This window comes from Mustelus asterias, chromosome 2, assembly GCF_964213995.1.
Source record: "Mustelus asterias chromosome 2, sMusAst1.hap1.1, whole genome shotgun sequence".
Classification (NCBI taxonomy): domain Eukaryota; kingdom Metazoa; phylum Chordata; class Chondrichthyes; order Carcharhiniformes; family Triakidae; genus Mustelus; species Mustelus asterias.
Window position 1 is genome coordinate 39,288,634 of NC_135802.1, and position 22,166 is coordinate 39,310,799.

Here is a 22,166-nt window from a genome sequence, read left to right on the forward strand (position 1 = left end):
TCATGTGACCCATCCTCCATCTCTGAATTCACAGGCATTAACTCATACACAACAGCAACTTGCACTTTTCAATCAACAAAACTAGCAAAGAGTTTCAGAGGCATGATCATCTAAGAGTAGGCACTAAGCCAAGGTAGGAGATAGTAGGAAGTTTGGCCAAGAGTTTACTTAAGAAGGATTTTGAAGTAGGCAAGCGGAGAGGCAGATTAGTTTAGGCAAGGCATCCCATGGCTGAAGACTATTCATGGTGTTTAACTGGAAGATCTTGTCGTTCATCGAGGATGGAATATAAAGTAATCAATCTGATGGCACACAGAAGGGATGGACATGTGAAATTGGGTGTTGGTGATGTACGCATGGAAGCTCACACATACCACAAGTCAAATTAAAACTGGGTTCATTTTCATCCAAAAATGTGCTTTATCACGTCTTAACTCCTCAAAAGACATCCATATGTCTTTTTGTAAGATCTTATTATATATGTTTTCCCACTGGCAATTAATCTGAATATGGACAATATTTGGTGCGTAACTGAGACGGAGTTTCAGCTCCCTTAAAGGTGTCGCAGGAGATTGTTTAATTCCTTTTATTTGTGAAGGCTGAATTTTTGAACATTTGTCAAAAATACATAACTTCTCAAAAGGAAGATGTAATGTAGTGCTTCCATTGGATTACAATGTAATTGTGATCAGTCTTCATCTGTGGTAGACATGGTGACTATCTCTGCATATTTAGATTGATGTTGACATAATATCCTAAAATGAATGAAATATATTAGAGATACCTAAAACCTGAGTTAGTAGGTTTTGTCTGCGATGCAGTATTCTGTCCCTGTTATATATTGGACCCGATACCCTTTGGTTTCGGATTAAATTGTTCATCCTGCCCAGACATTGAATGTCCTTGAGACTTCAGTTCTGTTTTGAGTACAAGGTATGAACCTGGAGTATCTGGTGGCATTTGGCGCTGTTTAGAACATGGAAATGATTACTTAAGTTAACTGGTACCTGCAGGGTGAAATTTGAATTAACTGAAGATTTTTTTGTCAAGGAAACTTTAAGGAAAGATGATAAGTACATATCAGGGTAGTGAACAGAGCAGCCACAGATGAGAAAAATTAAAACATCAGATTTAGCCTTTGACTGCTGTGCAGCATCATCTGACCTCAGTATCTGAATAAACAACCTGAAGCTTTCTCATTGCATTGAAAGGCAGAATTTACATTGCATCCTGCTTCGTCAGCTGATTTGATTAATTGGCACCTCCCATTCCCAGGCCATGCTGGGTAACCGATTTTCCTGTATTTAATATGAATACGGTAAGAAGTCTCACAACACCAGGTTAAAGTCCAACAGGTTTATTTGGTAGCAAATACCATAAGCTTTCGGAGCGCTGCTCCTTCGTCAGATGGAGTGGAAATGTGCTCTCAAACAGTGCAAACAGACAAAATCAAGTTGCAGAATACTGATTAGAATGTGAATCCTACAGCCAGCCAGGTCTTAAAGGTGCAGACAATGTGGGTGGAGGGAACATTAAACACAGGTTAAAGAAATGTGTATTGTCTCCAGACAGAACAGCTAGTGAGATTCTACAAGCCCAGGAGGCAAGCTGTGGGGGTTACTGAAAATGTGACATAAATCCAACATTGTCTACCTGATACGCTGCAGGAAAGGATGTCCCGAGGCATGGTACATTGGGGAAACCATGTAGACACTACGACAACGGATGAATGAACACCGCTCGACAATCACCAGGCAAGACTGTTCTCTTCCTGTGGGGGAGCACTTCAGCAGTCATGGGCATTCAGCCTTGGATCTTCAGGTAAGCGTTCTCCAAGGCAGCCTTCACGACACACGACAGCGCAGAGTCGCTGAGCAGAAACTGATAGCCAAGTTCCGCACACATGAGGCCTAAACCGGGATGTTGGATTTATGTCACATTATCAGTAACCCCCACAGCTTGACTCCTGGACTTGCGGGCTGTCCTGTCTGGAGACAATACACATCTCTTTAACCTGTGCTTAATGCTCCCTCCACCCACATTGTCAGTACCTTTAAGACCTGGCTGGCTGTAGGATTCGCATTCTAATCAGTATTCTGCAACTTGATTTTGTCTGTTTGCACTGTTTGAGAGCACATTTCCACTCCATCTGACGAAGGAGCAGTGCTCCGAAAGCTTATGGTATTTGCTACCAAATAAACCTGTTGGACTTTAACCTGGTGTTGTGAGCCTTCTTACCGTGTTCACCCCAGTCCAACGCCGGCATCTCCACATCATGTTTAATATGAATGCCAGGGAGTTGTTGATCTTTGGTGAATAGCAACAGTCTAGTTGATTATAAATAGTATGGGGACCATCACACAGTAAGAAGTTTAACAACACCAGGTTAAAGTCCAACAGGTTTATTTGGTAGCAAAAGCCACACTCTAACCTGGTGTTGTTAAACTTCTTACTGTGTTTACCCCAGCCCAACGCTGGCATCTCCACATCATGACGACCATCACACAGCCATGCTTGGTACTGGTCTGGATTTTGAAGGGAATTCCCCCATTCAGATTTCCCCCATTCAAGACAATTATAGTCATATTATTACCAAGTAGTTGCTTGGATATTCAAACCTTTGGAGCACAATCAACAGGAATTTTGTGATTCATGGAGTCAAAAGCTTTGGCCATGTCAAAAAATGCAATTTGGTCGTCTTGGCATTTTTATTGGATTTCCCTGGCAACAAAATCATGTCAGAGGTTTCTCTGGAAGGTCTAAAGGCGCACTGTGTCTCTGGGAGGATTTCCTCAGCCAAACGAGATGGGAAATTTAGGAGGGTCAGGGATTTTCCTTGCTTTGGACAAGAGGGAAATAGCTCAATAGTTTCCACAGCATAATTTATTTCCCCTCTTGAAAATTGTTACAATTGTCACATTTCTATAGGGGAGTTTTTTCACCCAAATTCAGAAGATGAATGCAAGGAGTCTTGGTGTGAATAAAAACCCATCAGCATTCAAGACTTCTGCTGGAATACCATCGGGGTTGCAAGCTTATGCTGTTATCATCTGTTGCTTGATTGTTGCAGCTCGCATTGATGGTGGTTCATCCATGGAATCTATCACAGAGCACTGAGGGTTGCCCTAGAAAGTATCAGCTGCCACTGTGGATTCTCAGTTGAAGAGTTCCTGGATATGATTTTTTTTCAGTGTTGACAGTTGGCATTGTCCTCCTTTAAAATCTTGGGAATGCAGCATTCTGTTGTGCACAGTAAGCTACCACAAACAGCAATGTGATGTTGAGAGATAAATCTTGATCTGGACACTGGGGAAAACTCAACCGCTCTTTTTTGAGTAGTGCTCTTTTGTGTGCACTTAAGAGGGCAGACGGTGCGTTTTTTAATTTCTCATCTGAAAGATGGCACCTCCAACAGTGCAGAGTTGGAGTGTCAGCTTTGATTTCTCGTGTTCAAGTTTGGGATTGGATCTTGAATCAAGAACCAAGGCCTGAGTGGTACCCACCTATCTTTAGTTTCTTTTGCTTTCTGATCTAAACCTCATCCATGTATTTTTATATCTGTTGGCCCATTGCTCTTGACCCTTCAAGCAACACAGTAGATAGATGTACTGTAAAATAAAAGTCTCATTGCAGGGATCACAGCACATTTCTCTGCACTTTCCCTGGTATCCCTTTTCAATAACTTAATTTAAAGAACTACTTGTAGTCAAGATCCAACGTTCCAATAGCTCTAAAAAGGGAAAAAGAAGCCTCCTAACTTTGGTTTTCCAGTAGCAATTGAGAGTCTGTTTTCCCCTTATTATGGACTTCCCCGGCCGTAGTAATAGTTTTTCACTCATTAACACTTCAAATGATGACATTTAGCTCGTTTCGGGCTGGTGCAAATGTTAGCCTCTTTACTGTAACCAGGAACATTGTGATAACAATAGACAAGATTGTTGTGTATTTCCCAACAGGGAAATAGACCTCTGAACAGTACCTGAACAGCTTTTTCACTTTTTTCCACTTGTTTATTCTTCTTCATAACAAATCCTTCCATTCCCAATATGCATGTGTCCGCCCTGCTATGAAAAAGGGATAGCTTTGTTAACTGCTTTACCTTTTCCATTTACGATATGTTAATAGTGAGGTAGGACCATATGCTGCTTTGAAACAGCAGCTCACTTATCAGAGTTTGCATGTTGGGCATCAGGTGATGATGTTCATTGATATTCAGAAATTGTCACAAGATTCCAGCCAAAGCAAGTACTTTACAGTAAGGACCAACTTGGTAGATTTGGCTCGGCATGAATTGAAAGCACTGTAACAGGCAGAGAATTCAATGCTGGCAGCAGACAAAAAACAGTGCAAGTCCCCCAGGGTTGCCAATGAGTCAGTAAGAGTGAAACAAAGCTGCTGAATGGGATCCTCTCTCTTGGGTAGATGATTGAATACATGAGAAATGTCCTTGGTAACACAAATGTCATAGGGCCTACAGATTTGTGCTGTAATGGAGATGCTTTCAGATTGATTAGATTACATTGTTACATGTGATGTACAGGAAATGAGTAATGCGTTCAAATAGCTCAAGTTCTGATGGTTTGAAGTTAGATGTTGAAAAAGCAGGATTTAACAAAGGACATGAGCATTGCTGTGTTAAAAATGAAAAGCAATTATATTTTAAATGTAAATATAACTGACTCGAGTGTTCTCCAATATATGAAGATCACTATTTTGAAACATTCGTGGGGGAAAAAAGAACTGCTTGCTTAGTTAATACTGATTCTCTCAAAGGCTTAAAACTTTTATTTGTTTGAAATTTCAGTTTTAGAAATGTTGTACTGTGTTTTCTCTTTTTTTTTGCATGCACTCCTTTTTACTTTTTTCCTTGTCTCTTTGTCTCAGCTTGTTCTAATTTGTTTTTTGCATTTGGCACACTCAGTTATTATCGATTCCTTGTTCCTCTGAGAAGACGGTGGGCCTTCATAAACCACTGCAGCCTTTGTCGTGATTGTGCTTCTGCAATGTGTTACGTAGCTTGTGCCAGAAATTTGACCCTGTAACTGTGAAGGAATAACAGTGATACATAGGCGAACTATCGTGGCCTGTGATTTTAAGTTTAAAGTTTATTTGTAAGTGCCCTAAGTAGGCGTACATTAACACTGCAATAAAGTTTTGATTTGGAGAGGATTTTGAGTTGGTGTTTCGATGACCTGCTGCTCTTGTCCTTGGCTTTTTTTTATTAGTTCATGGGATGTGGAATATGGGCTTAGACTGCTTCAGTATCTGAATTGTCATGAATGATGCTGGATATTGTGAAAGCATGAACAAACATTCCCATTCTTGAACTTGAGAGGAAGGTGATTGTTGAAGCAACCAAAGATGATTGGGCCATGGACATAATACTGAGAAACACCTGTTGTCAAGTCCTGGGACTGAGACAATTGACCTCCAACAAGCACAACTATCATCCTTTCTGCTCGGTATGACTCTCCAACCAGTGCAGAGTTTTGCCGCTTATTTTATTTGACTTCAGTTTCGCTCAAGCTTCTTGATGCCATACTCAGTCAACTGCTGCCTTGATGTCAAAAGCAGTTTTTCCTGCTGCTCTTTTGTCCTTGATTGGACAGAGTGTAATGTCAGGTGCTGAATGGCCCTGGCTGCTTCCAAACGGAGCATCAGTCAGCAGGTTATTGCTGAATAAGTGGCACTTATGGTACTGTTGATACTTTTCATCTTGTTGTTGATGATGGAGAGTTGACTGATGAGGCAGTAATTGACTGGGTTGGATTTATCCTACTTTTTGTGAGTATGACATAACTGGGCAATTTTCCATATTGCCAGGTAGATTCCAGTGGTGCAGCTGTACAAGAAGTGCTTGGCTGGAACTGTGGCTCGTTCGAGAGCACAAATCTGCAGTATAATTTCCTGAATATTGTCAGGGTCCATAGCCTTTTCAGTATCCAGTGCCTTAAGCTGTTTCTTGAATTGAATTCCATGGAGGATATACGGGGTCTTGAGGTTACATAGTGTGGTTATAAACCTTTCTGGTGCTGCCAATCACCCCAACGCTTCATGCCCTCTTTTGCGTTGCTAGATGTGTGTGAAATCTATGATGTGGAGTTGCCGGTGTTGGACTGGGTAGACACGGTAAGAAGTCTCACAACACCAGATTAAAGTCCAACAGGTTTATTTGGTAGCACGAGCTTTCAGAGCGCTGCTCCTTCATCAGGTGAGTGAACTCAGCGCTCCGAAAGCTCGTGCTACCAAATAAACCTGTTGGACTTTAACCTGGTGTTGTGAGACTACTTACTTTGAAGTCTATCCCATTTAGCATGGCGGTCGTGCCACACAACATGATGGAAGGTATACTTAATGTGAAGACAGAACTTAGCCTCCACAGGAACTGTGGAGGAGTCACTCTGACCGATACTGTCATAGACAGATGCATCTGTGACAGATTGGTTAGGATGAGGTTTTTCCTCTCACGTTGGTTCCTTCACCTGCTGCAGACCCAATCTACCAACTACGTCCTTTGGGACTCTGTGCACAAAGCTGAGGTTCAGGTTCTGAATGAACTAGCATTTCTGGTTACAAAATGGACACCAAGTTAAACAGTAAAATATCATTTTCTTTACTCTGTTCGTAAAATAATAAAGATATAGTTAACATCTTCTCTAAGTGTATTGTTATGATCAGGTGAGAAGGGGCAGAATGGCTCCCTTCTTTTCCAACTCATGGTTTGACTGCAACAGGTGGTTCTTGGGAAGAGTTTGCTTGCAATTTGTGCTTTACTGTTTAATTGCTGTGACTGTAAAAGACGCACCCAAGTTAGCAAGTTTTTAGAAGGGAATAATGTCATTAACACCTGATCTAAATTCAAATAATGAAGACTGACTCACACGTATGTGTTCAAGAAGACCACCCATCCTGATTGGTTACAAAGTGGGAGTATAGATTAAGTAGTTTTTGAAAGAAAAAGTCAGTGGTATATGATCCTGTAGCTTGATGTTGGATTGTTTCAGTCAAAACTTGGTCTTTCTGGATTTTGCGCAAGACAATGACGGACAATTTATTTTTTTACTTCAAGTCAGCAGCAACTCGGTTAATTTTTAAAACCCTACTTGTGGTGTCTGGATGGCCAAACAATAGGCAAGCCTCAAGCTTACTGGATGGATGGAGAGAGACAGTGTGTATGTCCACTCAGAGATCTCCTTCACTGTGTCTCTGTTCTGGAGTGGACAAGAATACAGAACCAGAATAGACAAGCCCTGATCTTTTCTGGTCAGTTTAGTTTATCTCTAAGAGAATTCATGCTGTTCAATGGATTTTAATAGTGAGGTCAAATGGCAAGATGCTTTCATCGTGCTGCAGCTTGAACAACAGTTTCCTGACATCTGCATTTAACTGTGCATGTTGCTGGAAGTTGATGTCCAAAGTGCACATAACTAGCAGGAAGTGCTGATCGCCTTATTTTTCTAATGCAAAATCCCTTTGGTGATCTCTGATATTAAAGCTTTGCATGTTACTTTTGGCAATCAAAGTTAAAATCGAATGCAAACTAAAAGCAAATTTTGGTTGGCAAGACAAAAAACAAAATACTGTGATTGCTGGAAATTTGCAACAAAGGCAAAAATGCTGGAAATATTCAGCAGACCAGACAGCATCTGTGAAGCGAAATTGAATTGTGTTTCGGGTCAAGACAATGTTTCATCAGATTTTTGTCAGCGTTGCCATACAGAAATGGAATGCACTCATCACTGAAATTCTGTACAGTATTAAGCTTGTATATTTCACCCTAATTGTAGCGCTGTACTTGGGCTGATGTGTGGAATGTACCAGGCAAAACATGATATATTTGAAGTTAAAAGTGAGCTGCAATGCTGAAGGGACGGAAATTACACAATTGTTTGTTATAATCGAAACCACATGACTCAAAAGAATTCCGTATTTTCATCTATGAAAAATTTACCAAATTTTGGAAGTAAAAATAATTCAATGCCAAATACTGGTTAAGTTCTGTTACTGGCGAGCAAGATCTACGTTGGAAACAATATAGACTTGAACATTGAAGATGTCAGTAAGTAAATATTTAATAAATCAAATTCTTTGAAAAGGAACTCTGTATTAGATTGGCTTTCCTACTTTAGTCAGATGTTTAATTGTCAAATGAGGGAAATTTGTGCACCGAGGTAGTTTATCTCTATGTAGAAACTATTAAGGAAACACAGGTCCCTCACGGTAGACTGGTGCAGAAGATGAAGTCGCACGGGATCAGAGGTGAGCTGGCAAGGTGGATACAGAACTGACTCGGTTATGGAAGACAGAGGGTAGCAATGGAAGGGTGCATTTCTGAATGGAGGGCTGTGACAAGTGGCGCTTCTCAGGGATCAGTGCTGCAACTTTTGCTGTTTGTAATATATATAAATGATTTGGAGGAAAATGTAACTGGTTTGATTAGTAAGTTTGCAGACGAGACAAAGGTTGGTGGATTTGCGGATAGTGATGAGGACCATCAGAGGATACAGCAGGATGTGGATCGGTTGGAGACTTAGGCGGAGCGATGGCAGATGGAGTTTAATCTGGACAATTGTGAGGTAATGCATTTTGGAAGGTCTGATGCAGATAAGAAATATACAGTAAATGACAGAACCCTTAAGAGTATTGATAGGCAAAGGGATCTGGGTGTACAGGTACATATTGCCACTTTCAGTGACCTGCAGGTTGAGAAGGTAATCAAGAAGGCATACGGCATGCTTGCCTTTATCAGCCGGGGCATTGAGTTTAAAAATTGGCAAGTCATGTTGCAGCTTTATAGAACCTTAGTTAGGCCGTACTTGGAATATAGTATTCAATTCTGGTTGCCACACTACCAGAAGGATGTGGAGACTTTGGAGAGGGTACAGAAAAGATTTACCAGGATGTTGCCTGGTATGGAGGGCATTAGCTATGAGGAGAGGTTGGAGAAACTTTGTTTGTTCTCACTGGAACGACGGAGGTTGAGGGGCGACCTGATAGAAGTCTACAAGATTATGAGAGGCATGGACAGAGTGGATAGTCAGAAGCTTTTTCCCAGGGTGGAAGAGTCAATTACTAGAGGGCATAGGTTTAAGGTGCGAGGGGCAAGGTTTAAAGGAGATGTACGAGGCAAGTTTTTTTTACAGTGTGGTGGGTGCCTGGAACACGTTGCCAGGGAATGTAGTGGAAGCAGGTACGATGGTGACTTTTAAGGGGTGTCTGGACAAATACAGGAATGGAGGGATATGGTCACTGGAAGGGTAGGGGGTTTTAGTTCAGCCAGGCAGAATGGTCGATGCAGGCTTTGAGGGCCGAAGGGCCTGTTCTTGTGCTGTAATTTTTTTTGTTCTTTGTTCACAAGTGAATGTTTCAAGTTTAGATCCTTCGTTATAACTGGAAGATTCTGGGTGGAAGTTGGTCAATACGTCGTAATACCCATATGTTTTGCCACAGGCAACTTTGCCCCTTGCTGAGTTTTAATGAAGATTTAACCTGTTGTATGCTGAAGTGGTCAGCTCACTTTTAACAACAAAGATAAAAGAATGAAAAGGTTGCCATACAGTGGATTACTTAACCAGTTAGTGGAGCTTTATTAGATAGATGTTGCTTACTTGCAGTCCAGGATGGAAGAGAGGGAAAATCTCCCAAATGCCTTTGATGTTACCACACATGATTTTAAAATGCATATAGACTGGATTAATCAAATTGGCAAGTGTAGCCTCAAGGGAGAGTTCAGTGAATGTTTTAGAGCTTGTTTCTTGGGGCAATGTGTTGTGGAACCAACCAGGGAACAAACTATTCTAGATTTGGCTTTGTATAATGAGGGGGGATTAATTTATGATCTCAAAGTTAAGGATCCTCTCAAAGTGTGATCATGGCATGCTAGAATTTCAAATTCATTTTGAGGGCATGAAACAGGAGTCTCAAACTAGCGTTATAAAGTTAAACATAGGTAATGGGCATGAGGACAGCCTTGGCCCTATTGGGCCTGTTTGAGAGCAGATTTCCACTCCATCTGACGAAGGAGCAGCGCTCCGAAAGCCAGTCGCGTTTGCTACCAAATAAACCTGTTGGACTTTAACCTGGTGTTGTTAAACTCCTGAGTATTGGACTGGTCAGGAAGACTAAAAGATAGGACATTTGATGAGCAATGGTTAAGGAGATATTCAATTCCTCCCCTCTTGCATGGAGAGGAAGAAAGATTGTATTTAAGAGGGGAAAGCAAGATCCGTGGCTAAGCAGGAAGTTAAACATAACATAGACAAAAACTAAGGCATACCTTATTGCAAAGGCCAGTGGCAGGCTGGAAGATTGAGAAACTTTTTAAAGATCAACATAGGGTTACTAAACAAAGTAATAAAAAGAGCAAAGGTAAATTATGAAAGAAAACTCAACCAAAACATTCTGTAAGTATATAAAAGGGAAGAGAGTAGCTGAAGTGGATGTTAGTCTCTTGAAGAATGAGACTGGGGAGTTAATAGTGGGGAACACAGAAGTGGCAGAGACAATGAGTTAATATTTTGTCTCTATTTTCAAGGTGAGGACTCTAGTGACATCCTCAAAGTAACAGGTATTGCAGAGGTAATAGAAAGGGAGGAACTTGGAACAATCATCATCAACAGGGTAATAGTCCTCAACAAACTATTGGCATCAAAGGGAGACAAGTCCCCAAGGCCTGATGACTTGTATCCCAGGGTATTAAAGGAACTCATGAGGTGGAGATGCCGGCGTTGGACTGGGGTTGGCACAGTAAGAAGTCTCACAACACCAGGTTAAAGTCTAGCAGGTTTATTTGGAATCATGAGCTTTCCGAGTGCTGCTCCTTCATCACTCACCTGATGAAGGAGCAGTGCTCTGAAATTTCGTGATTCCACATAAACCTGTTGGGACTTTAACCTGGTGTTGTGAGACTACTTAAAGGAAGTGGCAGCAGAGATATTGGATCCAATGGTTCTAATATTCCAAAATTCCCTAGAATCAGGAAATGATAGTCCGGTGAGCCTGATATCTGTGGTGGGGAAGCTTTTGGAGAAGATACTGAGGGACAGGATATATGTACATTTGGAAGAAAATGGACCAGTGAGTGAGAGGCAGCATGGTTTTGTACGGGGGAGGTCATGTCTCATCAACTTAGTTGAGTTTTTTTAGAGGTGATGAGGATTATTGATGAGGGAAGGGCTATGGATGTCGTATATATGAACTCGAGTAAGGCGTTTGACAAGGTCCCACGTGGCAGAATGGGACAAAAACCAGAATCGCTTGGGATTCAGGGTAGGCTGGCTAGATGGATACAGAACTGGCTTGGTCATAGAAGACAGAGAGTAGGGGTGGAAGGGTGTTTTTCAGAAGAGATCTGTAGCTAGTGGTGTTTCACAGGGATCAGTGCTGGGATCTCTGTTGTTTGTAGTCTATATAAATGATCTGGAGGAAAATGTGGGGGTTCTGATTCGTAAGTTTGTGGATGATGTGAATATTGGTGGAGTTGCTAACAGTGCTGGGGATTGTCAGAGGATACAACAGAATATCGATAGATTGGAGACTTGGGCGCAGGGAGAATGAGAGAATAATTGACATGAGTTATAGGGAACTAGTTACACCGGGGCATCGGGAGGAAGACACGTGGGTCACAGTTAGGTGGAATAAAGGTCAGAAGGGTAACGTACCAGAGAGTATTCCAGTGGCTGTCTCTCATAATAGGAAGGGCTCGACGACAGGTGTGAGAGGGGAGGGGAGTGAGCAATTAGTGGAGGGGTCACCTGTGGTTGTCCCCCTCCAAAACAAGTATATTGTTTTGGATAGTGTGGAGGAGGATGACTCTCCAGGGGTAAGCCACAGTGACCAGGTCACTGGCACAGAGTCAGGCTCTGTGGCCCGGAAAGCAAAGAGAGGGGTTAGGAGAGCAATAGTGGTGGGGGATGCGTCGGTTAGAGGCACGGACAGGGACTCCAGGATGGTAGTCTGCCTACCTGGTGCTGGGGTAATGGATGTCTCCAAGCGGATAGGAGGGATCTTAAAAGGGGAAGATAAAGAAACGGATGTCATTGTACACATTGGTGCAAATGACGTAGATAGGAAGAGCAGGGGGATCCTACGAGAGCAATTCAGGGAGTTGGGAAATAGACTAAAAAGTAGGGCCTCCAGGGTGGCTATCTCTGGGCTGCTCCCAATGCCTCGTGCCAGTGAGGCTAAGAATAGGGAGTTAGTACAATTGAATGCTTGGCTAAAGGACTGGTCCAGGAGGGAGGGTTTCATTTTCCTACATCAATGGGAAGTTTTCAAGACAGGATGGCACCTGTACAAGAAGGATGGGTCACAACTAAGTTGGAAGGGCACAAATATGCTGGCTGGGAGTTTTGCTAGTGCAGTTCGGGGGGGGTTTAAACTAGTATGGCAGGGGGGTGGGGATCAAAATATTAGGTCTACAAGTGTAGAGGCTGGGGACGAGCTTGGGGCTGGGACAAGGCTGGCAAAGAAGAAGAGCACTCGGGGAGGATGACCTCACTGGGCCTGGAGGTCTGGAGTGCTTATACTTCAATGCAAGGAGCGTAGCAAGTAAGACAGACGAACTGAGGGCCTTAATGCTCACGAGGAATTTGGATGTGGTTGCGGTGACAGAGACTTGGTTGAAAGAGGGACAGGACTGGCAGCTGAATATTCTGGGGTACAAGTGTTTTAGGCGAGACAGAGGAGGGGCCAAAAGAGGTGGGGGAGTAGCAGTATTAGTTGGAGAGCATATTACAGCGGTGCAGAGGGAGGGCAATTCAGAGGGGTCGTGTAACGAGTCACTCTGGGTGGAGCTTAGAAACAGGAAGGGAGCAGTCACTATGTTGGGGGTATACTACAGGCCCCCCAACAGCCCAAGGGAAGTGGAAGAACGGATATGTCAGGAGATACTGGATAGATGCAGGAAAAATAGGGTTGTTGTAGTGGGAGACTTCAATTTCCCTGGTATAGACTGGAAATCGCTGAGAGCTGGTAGTCTGAATGGGGAGGAATTTGTAAAATGCGTACAGGAGGGTTCTTTGGAACAATATGTAGATAGCCCGACTAGAGAGGGGGCTATACTGGACCGAGTACTGGGGAATGAGCCCGGTCAGGTCTTCAAAGTTTCGGTAGGGCAACATGTGGCAAATAGTGACCACAATTCTGTTAGCTTTAGGATAGTGATGGAAAAGGATGAGTGGTGTCCCAAGGGTAAGGTGTTGGATTGGGGGAAGGCTAACTTTAGTGGGATTAGGCAGAAATTGGCAGCTCTTGATTGGGAGAGGCTGTTTGAGGGTAAATCCGCATGTGGGAGTCTTTTAAGGAACAGTTGTTAGGGCTACAGGACAGGCATGTGCCTGTAAAAAAAGGATAGGAAGGGTAGGATTCGAGAACCGTGGATAACCAGGGAAATTGAGGGACTGGTCAAAAAGAAAAGAGAGGCGTATGTTAGGTCCAGGCAGCTAAAAACGGAGGGAGCTCTGGAGGAGTACAAAGAAAGTAGGAAAGAACTCAAACGGGGAATTAGAAGGGCAAAAAGAGGTCACAAAATGTCCTTGGCAGACAGGATTAAGGAGAATCCCAAGGCATTTTATTCATACATTAGGAACAAAAGGGTTGTCAGGGAAAAAATCGGACCTCTCACGGACAAAAGTGGGGAATTATGCTTGGAGCCCAAAGAATTAGGGGAGATCCAAAATGAATACTTTGCGTCTGTATTCAAAAGGAGAGGGATGTGTTGACTGGGAGTGTCTCGGAGGGGAGTGTTGAACCGTTGGAGAAAATCTCCATTACAAGGGAGGAAGTGTTAGGTTTGTTAGACAATATAAAGACTGACAAATCCCCAGGGCCTGATGGAATCTATCCAAGGCTGCTCAGGGAGACGAGAGATGAAATCGCTGGGCCTCTGACGCAAATCTTTGTCTCGTCACTGGACGAGGATTGGAGGATAGCTAATGTGGTCCCGTTGTTTAAGAAGGGTAGGAAGGATAACCCAGGTAATTATAGGCCGGTGAGCTTGACGTCCGTGGTGGGGAAGTTGTTGGAGAAGATTCTTAGAGATAGGATGTATGCGCATTTAGAAAGGAATAAACTCATTAACGATAGTCAACATGGTTTTGTGAGAGGGAGGTTATGCCTCACTAACCTGGTGGAGTTTTTTGAAGAAGTGACTAGAATGGTTGACGAGGGAAGGGCCGTGGATGTTGTCTATATGGACTTTAGTAAAGCGTTTGACAAAGTCCCTCATGGTAGGCTGGTGCAAAAGGTTGGATCTCATGGGATAAAGGGGGAGGTGGCTAGATGGGTGGAGAACTGGCTTGGTCACAGAAAGAAGTTTAACAACACCAGGTTAAAGTCCAACAGGTTTATTTGGTAGCAAAAGCCATACAAGCTTTTGGAGCTCTAAGCCCCACCTGAAGAAGGGCTTGGAGCTCCGAAAGCTTGTGTGGCTTTTGCTACCAAATAAACCTGTTGGACTTTAACCTGGTGTTGTTAAACTTCTTACTGTGTTTATCCCAGTCCAACGCCGGCATCTTCACATCTTGGTCACAGAAGACAGAGGGTGGTAGTGGAAGGGTCTTTTTCTGGCTGGAGGCCTGTGACTAGTGGTGTTCCGCAGGGCTCTGTATTGGGACCTCTGCTGTTTGTGATTTATATAAACGATCTGGAAGAAGGTGTAACTGGGGTGATCAGTAAGTTTGCGGACGACACAAAATTGGCAGGACTTGCAGATAGTGAGGAGCATTGTCAGAGGCTACAGAAGGATATAGATAGGCTGAAAATTTGGGCAAAGAAATGGCAGATGGAGTTCAATCCTGATAAATGCAAAGTGATGCATTTTGGTAGAAATAATGTAGGGAGGAGCTATACGATAAATGGCAGAACCATAAAGGGTGTAGATACGCAGAGGGACCTGGGTGTGCAAGTCCACAGATCCTTGAAGGTGACGTCACAGGTGGAGAAGGTGGTGAAGAAGGCATATGGCATGCTTGCCTTTATAGGACGGGGCATGGCGTATAAAAGTTGGGGTCTGATGTTCCAGATGTATAGAACGTTGGTTTGGCCGCATTTGGAATACTGCATCCAGTTCTGGTCGCCCACACTACCAGAAGGACGTGGAGGCTTTAGAGAGAGTACAGAGGAGGTTTACCAGGATGTTGCCTGGTATGGAGGGGCTTGGTTATGAGGAGAGATTGGGTAAACTGGGGTTGTTCTCCCTGGAAAGACAGAGGATGAGGGGAGACTTAATAGAGGTGTATAAAATTATGAAAGGCATAGATAGGGTGAACGGTGGGAAGCTTTTCCCCAGGTCGGTGGTGACGTTCACGAGGGGTCATCGGTTCAAGGTGAAGGGGGGGGAGGTTTAACACAGATATCAGAAGGACATATTTTACACAGAGAGTGGTGGGGGCCTGGAATGCGCTGCCAGGCAAGGTGGTGGAGGCGGACACACTGGGAACGTTTAAGACTTATCTAGATAGCCATATGAACGGAGTGGGAATGGAGGGATACAAAAGAATGGTCTAGTTTGGACCAGGGAGCGGCACGGGCTTGGAGGGCCGAAGGGCCTGTTCCTGTGCTGTATTGTTCTTTGTTCTAATCTGGACAAATGCGAGGTGATGCATTTTGGAATTATACTGTAAATTGCAGAACCCTTAGGAGCATTAACATACAGAGGGATCTGGGCATGCAGGTACACAGTTCCCTAAAAGTGGCAACATAGGTGGTCAAGCTGATCAAGAAGGCATATGGCATGCTTATCTTTATCGGCTGGAGCATTGAGTACAAGAGTTGGCAAACAATGTTACAGCAATCTAAAACCTTGGTTCGGCTGCATTTGGAGTATTGTGTGCGGCTTTGGTCACTGCACTAACAGATTTGAGTGCAAAGAAGGTTCACCAGAATGTTTGTTGCCTGGTCTCGAGGGTGTTGGTGATGAGGTTGAGTAAACGAGGATTGTTTTCATGGGAAATACGGAGGCTGAGGGGAGATCTGATAAAAGTCTACAAAATTATGAGAGGCATAGACAGGGTGGATAGTCAGAGGCATTTTCCCAGGGTGGGAGTGTCAATTACAAGGGGGCATAAGTTCAACGTGAGAGGGAGGAAAATTTAAGGGAGATGTGCGGGGGATGTTTTTCACACTGAGATTGGTGGGTGTCTGGAACGTGTGGCCAGAGGAAGTGGTGGCAGCAGGTACATTAGCAACATTTAAGAGGCATCTGGATGGGTACATGAACAGAGGGATACGGATCGAGTAAGGGCAGAAGGTTTTTTAAATTTAATTCGGGCATCATGATCAGAACGGGTTTGGAGGACTAAAGGGCCTGTTCCTATGGTGTTCTTTGTTTGTTCCAGTGGATTGGAAAAATGTTAATATTAAGCACTTAGTCAAAAAGGGAGGGAGGCAGAAAGTAGTAAACTATAGACCAGTTAGTTTAACGTCAACTGTTGGGAAATTTTTGATTTGATTTATTATTGTCACATGTATTAGTATACAGTGAAAAGTATTGTTTCTTGTGCGCTATACAGACAGAGCATACTGTACATAGGGAAGGAAAGGCGAGAGTGCAGAATACAGTCATAGCTAGGGTGTAGAGAAAGATCAAATTAATGCGAGATAGGTCCATTCAGAAGTCTGATGGCAGCAGGGAAGAAGCTGTTCTTGAGTTGATTGGGACGTGACCTCAGACTTCATATCTTTTTCCTGACGGAAGAAGATGGAAGAGAGAATGTCTGGGATGTGTGAGGTCCTTAATTATGCTGGCTGCTTTTGTTAGCATCTATTATTAAGGAAATAATAATAGAACATTTGGAAAGTCAAGAAACAATCCATTCGAGTCAGCATGGTTTTGTGAAGGGTAAATTGTGTTTGACTAATTTGCTAGAATTCTTCGAAGCTGTAACAAGCAAGATGGATAATGGGGATGTAGTATATCTGGACTTCCAGAAGGCATTTGATAAGGTGCCATACAGAAGGTTAGTACGCAAAGTAAGCTCACATGGGGTTAGGAGTAATTGATTAGCTTGGATGGAGGACTCGCTAACCAACAGAAAGCAGAGAGTTGGGATAAATGGGTCTTTTTCTGGTTGGCAAGATGTAACCAGTGGGGTGTCACAGGATTCGGCCCTCGGACCCCAACTATTTACAATCTATATTCATGACTTGGATACAGGGATGGAAAGTACTATAGCCAAATTTCCACATGACATTAACATAGGCAAGATAAGTTATGATGAAGGAATGAAAAATGGCTATGGATAGGTTCGGTGATTGGGCCAAAAGTTGGCAGATGGAGTTTAGTGTAAATAAGTGTGAGGCTATCCATTCCAGAAAAATAGAAAGGCAACTTATTATCTAAATGGAGTGAAACTTTGTCGTGCTTCGGTACAGAGGGGTCTTGGTGCCCTTGTGCATGAATCACAGAAAACTTATATGCAGGCGCTGCAGTAATAAGGAAGGTGAATGGAATTTTGGTATTTGTCGCTAAAGGACTAGAAGTAAGGAAAGGTTGCTGCAACTATACAAGGCATCGGTGAGACCGCACCTGGAATATTTTTGTTTTTGTCCCCTTATTTGAGGAGGAATGTAGTTGCATTGGAGGCAGTTCAGAGGAGGTTCATTAATTTGATTCCAGAGATGAGGTTTGTCTTATGATAAAAGATTGAGCAGTTTCGGCCTATATTTCCTGGAGTTTAGAACAAAGTGATCGACTTGAGGTATACAAGATAATAAAGGGGATTGACAAAGTAGGTTGATTTGTTTATGATATTGATCTATGACTGTAAACCCAATTCATCGAGGCGCAATTCATAATCAAGATGTCTGTACATTGTACAATTCATTCTCCTTGGAAATGTCTTATCAAATTGGGAATTATAGTTGTCACCTAGTTAAGTGTGTTTTAGGGGATAAGACAAACTTGTGTTATGATTTCATGGTACTTATCTGGTGCCTAATAGAGGGACTGGTGTCACACCAGATGATCTCAGCCATAGAATGGACCTCCAGGCATATGGTTTGAAGTATGATCAGGGCTTCGAACTTGGATTTGTTACTTCTGTTTCAGTGATGTGTGACTGTCACTCTGTTTGATATAAACTGATTTTGCTAAACTTAGTTGCATTTTGGATTGACTTTTTGGAACAAAATCTATCCTTTCAAATGCTGTGTTGTTTTATTCATATAAATGCATGAGAATGCTGCTTGCTGTGACATGAATCAAACATAACTTATGATAATATGAAGAGGTTATCAAACACTGCAAAGATGACTGTTGTATAAACCTACCTTCCATACTCTTTCTGTTGTCCACCCAATGTAGAAAGTTCAACTTTGAACTGTTAGTCAAGTCATTCTTAACTTTGTTAACTTAATTCAAAGCAATGGGGCAAAAAATGCTTCCTGTGCTGTTTTATTAAAAATCCTAATTCACATTGCAGCATGACGAAGGTTTTTTAGCAAAATAATTGTGGAATTAGCAGGAAAGGGCTAACATTGGTTTTAAAATTAAGTATCTCTGCGTACTTCAATGTTAAGTAACTGAGCATCATTTTTTTCCTTCTCTTTGGAACAGATTTTCAAAAGTCAGAGTTTAAATTACAAGAGCTTAAACACCAAGAGAGGTCACTTCAGCATTTTCTGTGGCTTTTGGCTTCCACGTCATCAGGTACAGTTATGTCCTTTTATCATCTACGCTGGATAGCATTGGGATTTTGATGTGAAGTTGTTGTAATTTCTCTCAAAAAAACAATTCTTACAGAACTAGCATATTTAGTCAATTAATTCTTGTTCAATTTTAAATGGCTTATTGATTTCCAGATCTGAAACTACATCCGCTTCCTACAAATGGCATATAGTTCTCAACTCAATGAATGACAGTTTTGTATGTTAATGATTCACTCTCAGTAGCTGTTATTATTTCTATGATTCATAAGATTTTATTTTGAGTTGAATTATTGACATTATTGCGGGTTACAAAGAGATGGTCATAAGAATTTGGGGTTTCCTCATCATCATTACCATTCTGGGGGTTACCATTGACTAGAAATTAAACTAAACGAGCCATATGAACACTGTGGTTACACGAGCTGGTCAGAGGCTGGGAATTCTGCGGTGAGTAACTCATTGCCTGACTTACCAAAGCATCTCCACTATCCACCATCTACAAGGCCCAAGTCAGGAGTGAAAAGGAATACTCTACACTTGCCTGGATGAGTGCACCTCCAATAGTACTCTGGAAGCCTTACGCCATCCAGGGCAAAGCAGTTTGATTGGCATGTCATGAATCAACATAAACTTAGAACTTCGCTTTCATTCCACTGTGAAACTGCGGTCTCCGATTTGCAACTCGACGAGGACATCCAATTTTGGTTAAGACTTTTGACAAAGCCTCACTTTAGTTTGTCAAAGGCCTTTGTCAGGACATCAAAGACACAGTGGAGTCCCATTTATTGTTTACAGCATTTCTTCTATGTTTGCTGAAGGGTGAAATTGGCCGGTACGATGTTGTGGGCATCAGAGACATGGCTGTAAGGGGATCTAAATATCTAAGGATCGGAAGGACAGACAGATGGGCAAAGGGGGTGGGTTGCATTGTTAGTAAGGAATGAAGTTAAATCGATAGCAAGAAGTGACATAGGATCAGAAGACATAGAATCTCTGTGGGTAGAGTTGAGGAGTCGCGAAGGTAAAAAGATGCTGATGGGAGTTATGTACAGGCTCCCTACAGTAGTCAGGATGTGGGGCAGAAAATAAATCAGGAGATAGAAAAGGCATATAAAAAAGGCAATATTACAATAATCATAGGGGACTTCAATATGCAGGTGGACTGGGAAAATCAGGTAGGTAGTGGATCCCAAGAAAAGGAATTTGTGGAATGTCTAAGAGATGGATTTTTGGAGCAGATTGTGACAGAGCCTACTAGGGAACAGGCAATTCTGGATTTGGTGATGTGTAATGAGGCAGACTTGATTAGGGAACTTAGGGTGTAGGAATCCTTAGGGAACAGTGACCACTGTTTACCCTGAAGTTTGAGAGGGAGAAGCTGGAGTCAGATGTAACGGTCTTACAATTAAATAAAGGTAACTACAAAGACATGAGGAAGGAACTAGCCAGAGTTGGTTGGAAAGGGAGCCTGGCAGGGAAGACAGTAGATCAGCTAGGGCAGAGTTTTCGAAAGTTATTCAGGAGGCACAACAGAAATTCACCCCAAGGAGGAGGAAACATGCTAAGGGGAGGATGCGGCATAAATGGCTGACGAGGGAAGTCCAGGACAGCATAAAAGCAAAAGAAAAAGCATATAATGTGACTAGGATTAGTGGGAAGCCAGAGGATTGGGAAGCCTTTAAAAGTGGGCAGAGGACAACTAAAAAAGCAGTAAGTGGGGAGAAGATGAAATGAGTGTAAGTTAGCTAGTAATATAAAAGAAAATGGGAAGTTTTTTTTCAATATATAAAAGGTAAGAGAGGCAAAAATAGCCATTGGACCACTGGAAAATGAGGCTGGAGAAGTAATAGGAAACAAAGCAATGGCAGAGGAACTGAATAGCTACTTTGCATCAGTCTTCACGGTGGAAGACACCAGTGGGATGCCAGAGCTCCAGGAGAATCAGGGGGCACAGTTGAGTGCAGTGGCCGTCACTAAGGAGAAGGTTCTGGGGAAACTGAAAGATCTGAAGGTGGATAAATCACCTGGACCGGATGGACTGCACCCCAGGGTTCTAAAAGAGGTAGCTGAGGAAACTGTGGAGGCATTGATCGTGATCTTTCAGGAATCACTGAAGGTAAGAAGCGTACCAGAGGACTGGAAAGTAGCAAACGTAACACCGCTGTTTAACAAGGGAGGGAGGCAGCAGATGGAAAATTATAGGCCGGTTAGCCTGACTTCGGTCATTGGCAAGATTTTAGAGTCCATTATTAAAAATGAGATCGCAGAGTACTTGGAAGTGCATGATAAAGTCGGACTGAGTCAGCACAGCTTTGTCAAGGGGGGGGTCATGTCTGACAAATCTGTTCAAGTTCTTTGAGGAGGTAACAAGGAAATTTGGTAAAGGAGAGCCAGTGGATGTGATTTATTTAGATTTCCAGAAGGCCTTTGACAAGGTGCCACATGGGAGACTGTTAAATAAGTTAAATGCCTGTGGTGTTAAGGGTAAGATCCTGACAAGGACAGAGGATTGGTTGACTGGCAGAAGGCAGGGAGTGGAGATACAGGGGTCTTTCTCAGGATGGCAGCCGGTGACTAGTGGTGTGCCTCAGGGGTCAGTGCTGGGACCACAACTTTTCACAATATACATTAACGATTTGGAGCAAGGCACTGTTGCTAAGTTTGCAGATGACACAAAGCTATGTAGAGGGACAAGTAGTATTGAGGAAACGGGGGGCTTCAGAAGGACTTGGACAGGTTAGGAGAGTGGGCAAAGAAGTGGCAGATGGAATACACTGGACAAATGTGAGGTTATGCACTTTGGAAGGAAGAATGGAGGCATGGACTATTTTCTAAATGGGAAAATGCTTAGGAAATCAGAAACGCAAAGGGACTTGGGATCATTGTTCAAGATTCTCTTAACATTAACGTGCAGGTTCAGTCGGCAGTTAGGAAGACAAATGCAATGTTAGCATTCATGTCGAGAGGACTCGAATACAACAGCAGGGATGTACTTCTGAGGCTGTATAAGGCTCTGGTCAGACCCCATTTGGAGTATTGTGAGCAATTTTGGGCCCCATATCTAAGGAACGATGTGATGGTCTTGGAAAGGGTCCAGAGGGGGTTTACAAGAATGATCCCTGGAGTGAAGAGCTTGTCATATGAGGAACGGTTGAGGACTCTGGGTCTGTACTCGTTGGAGTTTAGAAGGATGAGGGGGGATCTTATTGAAACTTACAGGATACTGCGAGGCCTGGATAGAGTGAATGTGGAGAGGATGTTTCCATTAGTAGGAAAAACTCAAACCAGAGGGCACAACCTCAGGCTAACAGAACGATCCTTTAAAATAGAGATGAGGAGGAATTCAGCCAGAGAGTAGAGCATCTGTGGAACTCTTTGCCACAGAAAGCTGTGGAGGCCAGGTCATTGAGTGTCTTTAATACAGAGATAGGTTTTTGATTTATGAGGGGATCGGGGTTATGGGGAAAATGGGGAAAAGGCAGGAGAAATGGGGATGAGAAAAAAATCAGTCATAATTG

The 22,166-nt window shown here is 42.8% G+C and overlaps 1 protein-coding gene across 5 annotated transcripts in view; it reads left to right on the forward strand.

Annotated features, from left to right (window-relative positions):
- Positions 1 to 22,166, forward strand: part of mpp7a (MAGUK p55 scaffold protein 7a) — a 449,393-nt gene that overhangs the window by 72,752 nt on the left and 354,475 nt on the right. For all 5 annotated transcript variants that reach the window (XM_078233768.1, XM_078233807.1, XM_078233798.1 and 2 more), the window contains one exon: positions 18,557 to 18,649. The gene's annotated coding sequence lies outside the window, so the exon portion shown is untranslated. The remainder of the gene's footprint in view (positions 1 to 18,556; positions 18,650 to 22,166) is intronic.